This window comes from Terrapene carolina, unplaced genomic scaffold (genome assembly GCF_002925995.2).
Source record: "Terrapene carolina triunguis isolate 2854851 unplaced genomic scaffold, T_m_triunguis-2.0 Scaffold229, whole genome shotgun sequence".
Taxonomy (NCBI): Eukaryota; Metazoa; Chordata; order Testudines; family Emydidae; genus Terrapene; species Terrapene triunguis.
The window spans coordinates 1,731,525-1,741,588 of record NW_020664580.1 but is presented as its reverse complement, the minus strand read 5'-3'; the positions used below and the strand labels follow the sequence as shown (position 1 = coordinate 1,741,588).

Below are 10,064 nucleotides of genomic sequence, written 5' to 3'. Positions count from 1 at the left end.
CCCCCCCCCCCACACCCCCAGCCCTCTGCACTGACCCCTGAACCACCCCCCAGGTCTGGGGTCCCGGCTGCCAGGCCCTTGTCAGCCGGCATCCCGGCCGCAGGCCCCGCTCAGCCCGCTGCCGGCCTAGGTGAACAGAACCCCAGGCTGGCAGCGGGCTGAGCAGGCTGGCGGCGTAAGATCAGCATTTTAATTTAATTTTAAATGAAGCTTCTTAAACATTTTGAAAACCTTGTTTACTTTACATACAACAATAGTTGAGTTATATAATATAGACTTATAGAGAGACACCTTCTAAAAAACATTAAAATGTATTACCGGCACGAAAAAAGGTAAAGGTGGGGGAGTGGCGTTATATGTCAATAATGAGCTAAAATGTAAAGAAATAATATGTGATGGAATGGATAAGACGGAGTCTGTATGGGCAATAATTACACTGCATAAAAGAACTACTAGAGCCTCCCCCGAGATAGTGCTTGGGGTGTGCTATAGACCGCCGGGATCTAGCCTGGAGGCAGACAGAGAACTACTTAATGTTTTTAGGGAAGTAAAAACTGATAAGAACTGTGTCATCATGGGGGACTTTAACTTCCCAGATATAGATTGGGTAACAAATGCTAGTAACAATAATAGGGCTCAGATGTTCTTAGACGTGCTAGCAGATGAATTCCTTCATCAAGTAGTAACTGAACCGACGAGGGGGGATGCCATTTTAGATTTAGTGCTGGTGAGTAGTGAGGACCTCGTTGAAGAAATGGTTGTAGGGGACAACCTTGGCTCGAGTGACCATGAGCTAATTCAGTTTAAACTAAATGGAAGGATTAACAGAAATGATACTGTAACTAAGGTGTACAATTTCAAAAAGGCCAACTTTAATAAATTAAGGCAACTACTTAGGGAAGTGGATTGGGCTAACATACTTAGGGATCTAAAGGCAGATGAAGCCTGGGATTATTTCAAGCAGAAGTTGCATGAGATGTCTGAGGCCTGTATCCCGAGAAAGGGAAAACGATTAGTGGGCAGGAGATTTAGACCTAGCTGGATGAGCGGGAGTCTCAAAGGGGCAATTAAGAAAAAACATAAAGCATACAGAGAATGGAAGAAGGGAGGGATCAGCAAGGAAACCTACCTTAGTGAGTTTAGAGCATGTAGGGATGCGGTGAGAAAGGCCAAAAGCCGTGTAGAGTTGGACCTTGCAAGGGGAATTAAATCCAACAGTAAGAGGTTTTATAGCCATATAAATAGGAAGAAAACAAAGAAAGAGGAAGTGGGACCGCTGAAGAATGTGGATGGAGTGGAAATTAAGAATAATCTAGGCATGGCACAATATCTAAATGAATATTTTGCTTCGGTCTTTAATAAGGCTAATGAAGGGTTTAGGAATAGAGGGAGTAGGACAGAGGGGAATAGAGGAGGGGGGATAGACATTACAGTATCAGAGGTGGAGGCCAAACTTGACCAGCTAAACGGGACTAAATCGGGCGGACCGGATGATCTTCATCCTAGAATATTGAAGGAACTGGCGCGAGAAATTGCGAGCCCCTTGGCGACAATTTTTAATGAATCTGTAAACTCGGGGGTGGTACCGTTGGACTGGAGAATAGCTAATGTGGTTCCTATTTTCAAGAAGGGGAAAAAAAGTGACCCGGGTAACTACAGGCCTGTTAGTTTAACTTCTGTAGTATGTAAGGTCTTGGAAAAAATTTTGAAGGAGAAAGTAGTTAAGGACCTTGAGGTGAATGGCAATTGGGACAAATTACAACATGGGTTTACAAAAGGCAGGTCGTGCCAAACCAACCTGATCTCCTTCTTTGAGAAAGTAACAGACCTTCTAGATAAAGGAAATGCGGTGGATCTAATATACCTCGATTTTAGTAAAGCGTTTGATACGGTTCCGCATGAGGAATTATTGGTTAAATTGGATAAGATGGGGATCGATAGGAAAATCCAGAGGTGGATAAGGAACTGGTTAAAGGGGAGACTGCAGCGGGTAGTACTGAAAGGTGAACTGTCAGATTGGAGGGAGGTCACCAGTGGGGTTCCTCAAGGTTCGGTTCTGGGTCCGATTTTATTTAATCTATTCGTTACTGACCTCGGAACCAAATGTAGGAGTGGGCTGATAAAGTTTGCGGATGACACAAAGTTGGGAGGCATTGCCAACTCGGAGAAGGATCGGGATATTCTGCAGGGAGACTTGGATGACCTTGTAAATTGGAGTATTAGTAATAGGATGAGATTTAATAGTGAGAAGTGTAAGGTGATGCATTTAGGGATGACTAATAAGAATTTCAGTTATAAGCTAGGGACGCATAGGTTAGAAGTGACTGAGGAGGAGAAGGACCTCGGAGTCCTGGTTGATCGCAGGATGACTATGAGTCGGCAATGCGACGTGGCTGTGAAAAAAGCTAATGCGATCTTGGGATGCATAAGGCGAGGTATTTCTAGTAGGGACAGGGAGGTGCTGCTTCCGTTATACAAGGCGCTGGTGAGACCTCACTTGGAGTACTGTGTGCAGTTCTGGTCTCCTATGTTTAAAAGGGATGAACTGAAACTGGAACGGGTACAGAGAAGGGCAACTAGGATGATCCGAGGAATGGAAAACCTTTCCTATGAAAGGAGACTCGAGGAGCTTGATTTGTTTAGCCTAACCAAAAGAAGGCTGAGGGGGGATATGATTGCTCTCTTTAAATATATCAAAGGGATAAATACCAGGGAGGGAGAGGAATTATTTCAGCTCAGTGCTAATGTGGACACGAGAACGAATGGATATAAACTGGCCGTGGGGAAATTTAGGCTTGAAATTAGACGAAGGTTTCTAACCGTCAGAGGGGTGAAATTTTGGAACAGACTTCCGAGGGAAACGGTGGGGGCGAAAGACCTCTCTGGCTTCAAGATTAGGCTAGATAAGTTTATGGAGGGAATGGTTTGATGGGATTACGGGATTCTAATCAATTAGGCAATAACGGCCATCGCTGGTAAAATGAGGGTCTGGCTAGAGAATCTTGCCTGTATGCTCGGGGTTCTGCTGATCGCCATATTTGGGGTCGGGAAGGAATTTTCCTCCAGGGTAGATTGGCAGTGGCCCTGGAGGTTTTTCGCCTTCCTCCGCAGCATAGGGCAGGGGTCGCAAGCTGGAAAATTCTCTGCGACTTGAAGTCTTTAGATCACGATCTGGAGACTTCAACAGCAGAGTTAAGGGAAAGTGGGGGGGTCAGCTTTTGTGGCCTGCATCATGCGGGGGGTCAGACTAGATGACCATATTGGTCCCTTCTGACCTTAAAGTCTATGAGTCTATGAAACCTTAAATTAAAGTGAATAAATGAAGACTCGGCACACCACTTCTGAAAGGTTGCCTACCCCTGTTCTAACATGTTTCAAACTGGGCACCCAAAATCACCAGTCATTTTTGAAAATTTAAGCCATTGTATTAGTGCACATCCATTCTATAAGTATAATTATGTTTTGTAACCATTTTGTCATAATCATCTGAACTGATTACAATAAACGTTTTAATTATATCCACACGTCGGCTTTTTTTCTACAACACAACCATCTGTCAGCTATGTTTTTGCATCTACACCAAATAAGCTGCCTGATCATGTTTGTATCAATGTATACTGGGAAAATCTGGGCAGCTATTCAGTACTACCTAAAGGGGAGCGTGCCCAGAAAATATACACAAAGGTAGTAAACTCTGTGATGTCTGGTTGCACAGGGAGCTAGAGGGCAGAAGGATCAACAAACCAGTCACTTACGCACGGTTAGCAGATTCTGTCCATATAATAAAGCAACCGTGTTACAAATGGATTACAGTAAGACAACCATGTGACAAAGTAGGCTGCTGGCAAGGATGCAACATTATTAGCAGCCATAGTTACTAACTGAATATTGACTATGTTGTGTGTGGACACAAACCATGTCTAGTTGCAAACTCATTTAAAAATTGTAGAGAATAGGATCTTTACAACTTTTAGGCCTGGCCCACAAAGTAACATTTAACCATTTGTACTCAGTTAATGGGATGGTTTGCTTAGACTGTGCCTTCTGATCACACAGAATGCGACCAATTTTTTTCTGAATAACCATGACAGCTACCAGCATTTCTCCTCAGCAGGAGACCTGCACTGGGATATGGTTATCTTCATGAAATTGGTTCAGCACACTTTTTTTTCCCCCATTTTGCAAGACGGACGGGACCCCTTAACCGTGTCTGTGTCCTCCTTCCTTTACACTTTCTGGATAGTAGAGCATCTCAGAGTGCATTACCCACATGGTGCAGCTCTCTGCTGCTGAGGATTAGCCAGTTTCCCAGAAGGCACTGATACAGTTAGGCAACATGGTAGGATGCAGCTATACAAACATGGTTAGGATGGCATTTTAGAGAAAACCAGGCTGAGGGTAGAACATGATACCAGTCTTCAAATATGTAAAGAGGACAGTGATCAATTGTTCTCAATGTACACCCAGGGTAGGATAAGAGGTAATCAAATTAGTTTGCAGCTAGGGAGATTTAGGTTAAATAGTAGGAAAAACTGTGTAGCTATAAGGATAATTAAGCACTGGAACAGGTTATCTAGGGAGATTGTGGAATCCACGTTACTGGAGGTTTTTAATAACAGGTTAGACAAACACCTATCAGAGATGGTCTAGGTAGTCTTAATCCTGTCTCAGTGCTGTGGATTTGACTAGATGACATCATTAGGTCTCTTCCAGCCCTAACATTGCTATGATTCTAAAAACTGCTATATGGTCATATATTGAACTGTGTTCTTTGTAAATTAAGCTGACCATGTCTTTAATTGTAGTTTGTCTTAAAAGGGCTATTAACCATGATTTTATAACTAGAGGCATAGTCACAAGTAAATTATCAAGTGATAAAAAAGCTGCCATCACAACCATCTTCCTGAATCTACATTTACCATAATTAGTTTGTAACAATGCACTGTGAGAGAAGAAAGCTGATAAGAAGGCAAAAGAGAAGGTGAAGGAAAGGACAAAACAGAGATATTGAGGGGGGGAGGAGGAAGGGAAAGAAGAAGACAAAAAAAGTGAGCAGAAAAAGGAATATGAAGAGCAAAATCACTTGTCAAATAGGAAAATGAGGCTAAAAACAATTTTATAGAGAAAGAAAAGCACATATGGTGCTCCATTTTCAAAATACTCATTTTACATTAAATGATCAAAGATTGCAAAATATACATTTATAACAACATTATCACAGAAGTCTGATCTCTGTTTTAAAGGAATCTATTCTGACCGCTTCTTCTGTATGTGAAGTTGCAATCCTGAATTTGTAATACAGTATTTTCCACAAACAATTATGATATCACCAGTATAGCATAATGACTTCCAGGGAGGAATAAGATTTGTCATACATGCCACTTTATACTAGTTAGGCTAAATTAGTAACAAAAAATGTCTCAAATAATAACAGCTAGTTAAACAAATAATGGAAAAGGCAGAGTTTATTCTGCAGAGATATTTTTCAGATTTCTCTGTGGTATCAGAAGATCTTTGAAGTTCTTTTGTCCAGTACTGCAGGACCTACTGGTTTTGCTCTTTTTGGAGCTCATCAGCTGCAGGCAATGGCCTAATTAGGGAGTCAAACACACTGTCTACATAAGGAACCTTCAGTATCAGAAGAGAAGCATCTGCATTTGCAGTGCTGAATACAATTTTTTTTTAATTGTTGAGTAACCTGCATCTTGAATGAAGAATGACAGCTAATGGAATTACTCTTACAGTGCAAATGGGAAGTGCATGTGGTGTTTGGTGCTTAACAGTCCTGCATTAGATCCCCCACTGACCATCATGGCATCTGTATTATGTTTACCATATGTGGACATAGTTAGCTGGTGAAATGAGCTCTTACTGTGCAAACACCGGTTAGGACATAACCAGTTTGAAGGTAGAGACTAACCAATTTAAATAATTTCCATTTAGGCATATACCCAACTACAAATACTCTAGAAAACTTGTAATAGGGTTTCATTCTATCAAATTACTAACCAAAGCCTTCTCAATCTCTAAATTAGTTGGTAAGTTGTGAGGTTGAAGAAGAAAGCTAGGAGGTAAATGTACTGGGTTTAGTGACTATCTTCACCAAGAATTTCAGATGTGGGTGTAAGACCACTTAAACCTTATGGAGTACAGGAAAAAGAGGATCAGCCACTAAAGCCTAGAGCTTATTCACTTTCCTAGATGATGTAAAATAACAATAAAAAATATTTTCAGAAATAGACTGTATAGAGAACCCAAACAACCTGCTCTTCAATTCTGACAGGATAAAAGGGAGGCTTGTTTCCAACCCCACAGGTTCTTTACAACACCTGTCTTTTAATGGAAAAAAGAATGAAGACAAAGAGCCCTAAAAAGTTAAGTGATGACAACACAAACTAGTAAATGTGTCTTGATAGTGGCCAAAGCCTGCCCAGGCTTACTAAAACTAACCAGGTCACCTTTCGTATCAAAATATTAAGATGCAAGGTAGACAGAAGGCTTTAATTGTTTTAAACTTGCACCAAAGATAGTCTCCATTTCAAGGAACAGGTCTCTTCTAGAGCTTTTACAGAAATTTGAATAGTACTTTTTCCACTTCTGGTAATCATTTATTGTTTAAATTAACCATGCTGTTTTTGGCAGGAGGAGTGGGGTCGGTGGATAGGGTTTTAATTAAGGATCTGATCCTTAATCTGAAAAAAGAGCCAAATAAAATAGGCAGAGTGAACTGTGGTTCCATTGACACGGCTAGAAAAGCAGAACATGAAAATTGGTAGCTTACCTCAGAAATATAAGATTTACATATACCATGTGTCTCACCTTCTTGATTACATTATGAAGACGACACAGAGAATGAAAAGCCTGAAGGAAGTGCTCTAAACTAACAGAAAAGTATCTGTCACTGAGTGGATGATTTTCCACTCTTGAATGGGACAGAGAATAGAATTGTCTCTGTGGAAATTATGGTATCACCATTTTGGGGGGACAGTTTTGGCTACAGATTCCTTCCTTTACTGATCTTCTTGCCATGTCTCAAGTCATCTGCAAATAAATCATGATTCTCCACAAGATGAAAGGCAGCTGGAAAAACACGTTTTATCCTTCACACTCAGATTCATAGTCTCCCATCATCACAATTGGATGCAAGCTCCTTTTCCTCTACCTTGTCCCTTTTTCATATCAGGCAGAGTGGGGAATTGAACCTGGGTCTCCCACATCCCATGGGAGAACCCTAATCACTTGCCTAAGGGTTAGGCTATTCCCATGGGATGTGGGAGACCCTGATTCAATTCCCCACTCTGCCTGATGTGGAGAAGGGATTTAAACAGGGCTGTCTCCCACTTCACAGAAGAGTGCCCCAATCATTGTGCTATGGGATACTCTGGGGAAGCTCTATCTCAATCTCTCCTGTTGAGGCAGTTCCACTTTATTCAAGTATTTAATACAGTCATTGGACCTGAGACCGAGAGAATAACTCTATAGCCTGGTGGTTAGAAGATTCACCTTCATGTCCCTGCTTCAACAGCCAGTGAATTAAAACATCATTCACCCACTTCTAGAAACAAAGGATCTCAGAGATAAGCATACTGACCACTTAGCTTCAATACATTTATGTTCAATCTGGTTCCTATGAACATTCAAAAGCCAAGAACAGTCGCATGTTTTAGGGGTATGTCAAACAATTTATGAGCCTTTTCCTCTACTAATGAAAGTTCTAGATTTAGAGGACCCAAAAGCTCTTTGAATTGTTGCTAATCTGAGTATGATACTGAAGCTACAATGATACTACCACCAGTAAATGTAGAAATTGTTTGGACAGCTTCAGGAAACTCTGAAGGCTCATCATACAACTGCTCTTCGCTACCGTTAATAGCAGTCTTCGACAGTATATGCTAAACACACCAGCTAGAAGTGGTGGCGGCGACTCTTTGCTTGTGAGACAGGGACAAATTCTGTATTTCCCTGCTGGGAGCAAAGGGGATCATATTTCTCTGAGGGCCTTTTTGGGGCACAGGAAAGCAAGGAAGCCATTGGCATATTGGTCACTTTACCCATTTGGCCAAAAGCCACCTGGGCTTAGGGTATAAGCAAAGCCCACAGAGGAATTCATAAAGAAACTTCAGAATGGAAAGAAGATCTGGAACCAACAAAAGAAAAAAGATCTAACATCTCTCTATGATCTTCACTCTGGGGATTCTCTGATCAGATTCCATTCCAGATGAAGCAGAAGACAACTCAGAAAAGCTCTCAAATCCAAACCCTCTGAAATGGGAGTAACATCCTCCCTATAGAAGAAGAAGAATGAAGTGCAATGATTGAGGAAACCGGATTACCTGGAGTCAGAAGAGATGCATCACTGTCTCTTAAGAGGTGGTAGTGAAGGTTGCTCCTCAAACCAAAGACGCAACTGTGCCAATACTGGGGACTAGTCAGAACTAGGAAGGCCAACGAAACAGCAACTGTTTGATCCTCTAGCACAGGATTAGGGAGTCACCCTCAGCTGCAGCCTTCAGATCCAATGATATACTGTCCCTGGACCTATTGGATTTGTAGATGGAAGTCCAAGTGAGGTGTCCAAGAGAAATGGTTTGACTGATATCTCTATTTTTAAAACTTCTGACACTGTTCCTAATGCTCCAGTATGCAAAAAGTAAATGTGTGGACCAAGCCCTAGGACACAGAACACCTTGGGTTAAAAAAATCATGAGATCAGGCTGATTTCTTGGGGCACATCAAACTGACCAAGACTTGAATCCAAAAGATGGATTCACTATACCAGCCAGCCATGCTTTAGCACCACCTCCATGAGAAACAGCCTAAGCCAACACTCCTTTTTACATTTGGCCAAAGGAGCAAAACTGGCAGAAACTAACCATTACACTTCAGTGATTGCATCTGGCTTTAAGCAACAAGGTTGCTGGTCTGTAAAGGGTAATTTTTAAATTACAGGAAGGCCCACACTTTCTTTCAGGCTTGACCATGTTAGCCCCTTTGAGACGAGATGAGTTTTCCAGGGTCAGGACCCACAGTCAGTCAATTTATTCATATATTAAGGCTAACAGAATTAGCCATGACTTGAAGTCAGAACCACAAGCAATCAAATTGACAAGCAAATTGGGCTGGTTAGAGTCCTGGTAACTCAGACCCAGTATGGAGCTGAGGAGGATACCAGTACCAAATGGCACCTTGCAATGGTATAAGCTGTTAATAATTCTAATGAACACCTTTTTTTTGCTCAACAATCCTAGATCTAATAAATACACTACTCTGACAAATAAAATTTGCAGTGAAAACAATAAAATTTGAGCCAATGTTCTGTTGAGAATGATGATATTTACGAAGTCTATGATGGTGACAGAGGAACTGAGGACATTTGGGGACATAGTGACATATGTGCCCTTACACTGAACATTTAGATACAGAAGGCATGTGCATAGACCCAATGATTGCCGCTTTTAGATGATTCCATGCTCACAGTAGGGAGGACATGAACATCTCAAGAGCGAGAGCATGCAGAGGAGATCAGATGAGAACCAAAAGTTTCAGGCTGCATTCTTTACAGGATATTATCAGCAATATTCATTGATTTCTCAGTCATTGACTAGAGCAGGATTCTATTATCCTATGATCTAGAACAAAAAGTACCAGTACAGTAACTTCGAAGCTGCTATTCACTGAGTGTAAAAAGGTATGTTTGAGACATGATATTTTTCCCCATACAGAGCACAGCATTTGAAGCACATGCTCTTGCGGTGCTTTTTAAAATGTTTTATTTAATGTAGGAAACATGAAAAAGCTACACAAAAAGAAATAAAATGTTGCAAAAATTAAAGGAAATAAAAATACCTTTTAACTGTCCCAGGAGCACCAGGAGGAGTGCCCAATATTGTTCTGTTTAAAAAATAATTTTTACAGTGAATGCAAGGAACAGAAACTAAAAACTAAGGAACATTTCCACTTACATTTATCAAAGATGGCTGCTGCTATTGCTACCAGAGTTATATTATTATTGGTAGATGTCTACAAGACACAGTGAACTAAATTAAGAGAAACTTCAGCCAAGA

General features: G+C 41.2%; 1 protein-coding gene across 2 annotated transcripts in view; it reads right to left on the bottom strand.

Annotated features, from left to right (window-relative positions):
- Nucleotides 1-10,064, bottom strand: part of RECK (reversion inducing cysteine rich protein with kazal motifs) — a 137,002-nt gene that overhangs the window by 71,190 nt on the left and 55,748 nt on the right. The window contains exon 1 of one of the 2 annotated variants that reach the window (XM_026656370.2): nt 9,847-9,897. The exons of the other annotated variant lie outside the window; for it this stretch is intronic. The gene's annotated coding sequence lies outside the window, so the exon portion shown is untranslated. Of the gene's footprint in view, nt 1-9,846; nt 9,898-10,064 lie in introns of those variants that run through there. 2 annotated transcript variants of the gene reach the window in all.